Source organism: Nanorana parkeri, unplaced genomic scaffold, assembly GCF_000935625.1.
Source record: "Nanorana parkeri isolate BGI_ZX_2015 unplaced genomic scaffold, ASM93562v1 scaffold3489, whole genome shotgun sequence".
NCBI lineage: Eukaryota > Metazoa > Chordata > Amphibia > Anura > Dicroglossidae > Nanorana > Nanorana parkeri.
In genome coordinates, this window is record NW_017309757.1 from 36,765 (window position 1) to 42,101 (window position 5,337).

Genomic DNA, 5,337 nt, shown 5'->3' on the forward strand with positions numbered 1-5,337 from the left:
TAATTGATTATAATTTAAGTTATAAGTGGAGGGCTGACAAAAAGTCGAAAGATCACACCTTGTAGCGCGCCATCTCCTGCACACAACGCCAAGCTTCTGGGCACTGTGGGGAGGGAAAGATTGGAGGGAGAGAAATGATGTCACATCACCACCCCCTGCTGTGTGTAAATGATCATTTTCCCAAGAGTGCGGCTTTAAGATACTGCAGAGGATACAGCGGTGTAACAGGACAGTTTTATCCAAAGACAATGGGCCTAACTGGTGTATGCCTAAAACAAACAATGGACTTTGTCATGTCCTTCTGTGTGAACAACAATGAATACGGCTTCTACATCTAGTAGTAGTTGGTCGCATTCATCAGGACTTGTTCTGTAATGTTGGAGACTTTCACTATTTGGACGATTTGCAAAATTTCTTCAACATTACAGAACAAGTCCAGAGGAACTACAAGATAAACCATGAACTGGAGAGATGAAAACCCTCACAGAGAATGCATCTTCTGGTGTGAATGTGAAGGACCCGGCTTAGGACTTTGTACCTTCTATGCACTCACCCCAACGCCTGCTAATATGGTCTTCACAGCAATATAAATCCTAACATCCCTGTAATTGACAACAGGGATACATTGCCCTATACACTCAGCGGCCAGATTATTATATACACTCAGCGGCCAGATTATTATATACACTCAGCGGCCAGACAGGCCGCCCAACCAAGTACTGATGGGGGGGGTCATAATAATCTGCCCAAGCAGTGTATAATATTAATGATGTACATTGTATGTATGGAAAGTTTTGCATGTTGTGTTCTGTGTGTAACTAACGTCTGTTATCAGGTATTGGTTATCACGAAGATAAAATTTTTACACACATCTATTGCACAATAATTGCCCCTAACAGAAAAACTGCAGTGTTGCCTAATCAGTAACTTAAAAGATATGAAATTGTTCCTCTAATTTTACTATAAATAGCAGACGTCTACCGGCAATCACTGCAGAGGAAGATTCTTTAGAGCAAGAAGCTATTCTTTCTTAGGTAAGTTATTATGTAATTAAACGAATGATTACATTAGCTTATGTTAAAGTGAATGATAACAATAATGATAATAATAATAATATTAATACCAATAATACTAACTACCATATAATAATAATAATTGCTATTATTATTATATGGTAGTAAATGTTATTATTATTATCATATCATTGTTATTATTAGTAGTAGTAATGTTAATAATAATAATAATAATAAGAACAATAACTACCACATTCTTCTTCTTCTTCTTCTTCTCCTACCACATGGGCTTTCTGTCTCCTATCTTATTGCCTCCCTCTAGTTTATCTATGATATTATTATGAAATACCTGTTTTATGAGATGTAACCAGCGTGTATGATGTTTACCTCCCTGTCAGGGACCATAGCACCTCCAGGTGGCGCCGGGACCAGGTCCTGCAGTTCCTGCGCTCACCTGCAGGTGTCTCCAGTCAGCCAGGAGCTGTCAGGTACCAGACCACCACTGGGTGGTGCTGTAACCTGCAACTCCAGTGCTCACCTGCGGGTGTCTCCCAGCTGTCGGCGATTAATCACCACCTGGTGCTACCTGGGAGGGTATTTAATCCCTTCCTGCAGTGTGGATTTTGCCTCAGTATCATCTCCATTACCTGAGGCTTGAATCCTGGTGCCCCCCCAGTACCCTGACTCCCCTTGTGTTGCTTTGCTCCCCTGATTTCTCTTGCCCTGTTGTCTGTGTTTGTATTTGCATTCTGTTAGCTGTTATTACTTGTTTGTGGTTACTTTATTTTGGTGTGTCTAATAAACGGTATATAAGCTCATTGGCATTGTCTGGTGTGGTCACGCATTTGGTCCTCCCGTGTGGGTACCTGCATGCGGTGTGAGGACACCCGCGCACAGTACCCTGACACTCCCACTACAGTAACTCTTCTTTCTCTGTGTGCTTTATAGTAGTTTCACTTGCAGGGAAACTGGTCAGGTTTTTTTTTGTTTTTTTTTACCCCCTGTACCCCATTGAGGAGATTTCCCTTTGCTTCCTCTCCCCTACACACAACAGGAAGTGAGTGGGAGGAACCTCTATATAGTAAATACACCTCACTAAGGCCTCCAATGGAAGATTCCCCCTCCATTCCTTTTCCAGGTTGGCTTTAATGCCCAATCCACCAGAAGCTCATCTATTACATTTGCTGGAGCTGTGAGGCAGCCCATATAAGCAACCCCCACCCTTTCCAATTGCTATCTATAGATCTTTGGTTCTCAACTGGTGGGTCGTGACCCAAAAGTGGGTCGTGACCCCGTGTTCAGTGGGTCGCCGCGTGCCTTCCACTTTTCTAGGTGTGGGGCCCTCTGCCTCCCCTTAGCGCAGCACTCTCAATTCTCACGCCAAGCAGCCGTTGAAAATATGCTGCCCGGGGTTGAGTGTCAGCTTGAGTTGGGGTGTGATGGGGCTATGGCTGCGAGGGAGCTCCATCTATGCATGCATTGCTTACAGCTCCCTCACGTGTCCTGTAGAGGAGCCTGGACCGGAGTGACACCACATTCTGGCTCCCGGCACCTCTACAGGGCGTGTAAGGGAGCTGTACAAGCAATGCACATATGGATGGAGCTCCGTCATAGCACAGCATCCCACACTGGGCCCCAGGCTGAGGATCCACTTTAGTTCTCATAAGGTAGGGAGACTGGGTGGACCTTAAATGTTTTTTTACACAAATTAGAGTGTGTATGTGAGTGTGTGAGATTGTGTATGTATGTCAGTGTTTTGGAGGGTCCGTTTACACTAGTACAGTGCGTAAAACTGTACCACGCAATCGCTCCTACTGTGCATGCTGGTGTGGGAGGTGTGTTGCATTTCCATTCATTTTAATGGTACCCCAAACGCACCTCCGACCTACAGCAGTTTGTACGCCCGCACCGGAACAGGCGGTACCCTAATGCCGCGCGTTCCAGTGCGGTGCGACTTGGGTCACGATTTAATGATTGAGGAGAAATGTGGGTCCTGAGGTTACACAGGTTGAGAACCACTGCTACAGATTTTGTCTGGCTCTGCAGCAGGAGAGGACTGGAAGGCTTTGGTCATCGGTCCAACATGTGTCTCTGACCGTAGGTTCCTCCAGCCCAAAAATAACTTATCAGTTGTTTAACCCTTTCCCTGCAAGCACTGTATGCCTTACAGCGCTGCCTGCTGGCCCCTGTAAACAGAGTCTATTTGCCTGTGTAAAGCCGACTGTTAGGCCTGGTTCACACCTGTACGTTTTGTAGCGCGTTCAACGCTCTACGAACGCTCTACAAAACGCTCAAACATGAAAGTCCCATTGTTTTCTATGGGTATGGTTCACCCCTTGCCGTATTTCAGCCCGTCTGAACGCGCTACAAAACGGCCTAAGCCTGAAAAGGTACATGAGCTTATTTGCGGCGTTTTTGTCGCGCGTTTCCATTGGGATACAGCCAAGTAGCCCTCGGAAACGCGCGTTTGTCGTGCGTTTTTTTAACCAAGAATCGCGGTAAAAACGCTTGTCGCGAACCGCGCTACAAACGCGCATATTCAATGCGCCTAGGTGTGAACAGAGCCTTAGCTTTATACTGGAAGCAATTCTGGTGGGTGAGAAGGGGCCAGTAAACTGAGCCCCCCCCGACATCCCCGCCTGGGACCAGCATTGTGGGTGTCGGTGGGTAACAGAAAAAGAGATGAGTGAAATTCTGTTTCCTGAGCTTCTCCCCTCTGAATGACACTGGAAGCAACGTTGATTCCATCTCTTTTGGCTTCTCAGCTGTCATTCCCTGGCTAGAGAAGCCGAGAAAGAAGCTGAACAAACATGAACTATGATCTGTAGACGTGCCTTGCCTTTTGAGGGTGCACCCCGACCACCACTTTGGCCTGCAGATGCAGAACTTGTACTTCCCCTACTAGCATCACATCAACAACCTCAGACTATCCTTTCAGGACTCCCAGACATGATGGAAATGGGTGATTCTCTAGTTTTACTAACAGCTAAGGCAATTGGGGGATGTGGTGCTGTGCTGCACTTGACACCGGGGTGTGATTAAACTGGACCGCAATAATGTACGGTGTTGTGCTGATAACAAAGGGCATCTTTTCCTGCGTCACCACAAAATGCACGCTGCATACCCTGTAAACAAGAAAAAAAAATATTAAAAGACCCTGATAAAATGATTTAGCATTTAAATACACCTTACTGGAAAAAATAAAATAAAACTCTAAACCCCAAGAACCAACAAGGGGCGTATCTAGAAATCACAGGGCCCCATAGCAAAATTTTGTATGGGGCCCCGTGATGGCTATTTATGCCACTTGCAGAGCCCCAGCGGAGAGTGACCCTGCAGAGCCCGCCATAGACTCTCTATAGTGGGCTCTGCAGGGTCTGACATCTCTTACCTGTCAGCGCCTCTGTGGTCGCCGGGCCCCGACTCCTGCTCCGTCCCCGGGCCCCGACTCCTGTTCTGTCCCCGGGCCCCCGACTCCTGTTCCGTCCCCGGGCCCCGCCTCCTCTGCTATTGACGGGCCCCGCCTTCTCTTACATCACTGGCCCCACCTGCTCTTAGGTCGCTGGCCAGTGATGTAAGAGGAGGTGGGCCCCGCCTCCTCCATTCCGAACACCGCCCTCATCTGCCGCAGCGGCTGGCTGTCACTGACACAGCTCCGCAGCGGCTATGAGGATTATCATATCATTGTTATTAGTAGTAGTAGTAATGATAATAATAATAATAATAATAATAATAATAACTACCACATTCTTCTTCTTCTTCTTCTTCTCCTACCACATGGGCTTTCTGTCTCCTATCTTATTGCCTCCCTCTAGTTTATCTATGATATTATTATGAAATACCTGTTTTATGAGATGTAACCAGCGTGTATGATGTTTACCTCCCTGTCAGGGACCATAGCACCTCCAGGTGGCGCCGGGACCAGGTCCTGCAGTTCCTGCGCTCACCTGCAGGTGTCTCCAGTCAGCCAGGAGCTGTCAGGTACCAGACCACCACTGGGTGGTGCTGTAACCTGCAACTCCAGTGCTCACCTGCGGGTGTCTCCCAGCTGTCGGCGATTAATCACCACCTGGTGCTACCTGGGAGGGTATTTAATCCCTTCCTGCAGTGTGGATTTTGCCTCAGTATCATCTCCATTACCTGAGGCTTGAATCCTGGTGCCCCCCCAGTACCCTGACTCCCCTTGTGTTGCTTTGCTCCCCTGATTTCTCTTGCCCTGTTGTCTGTGTTTGTATTTGCATTCTGTTAGCTGTTATTACTTGTTTGTGGTTACTTTATTTTGGTGTGTCTAATAAACGGTATATAAGCTCATTGGCATTGTCTG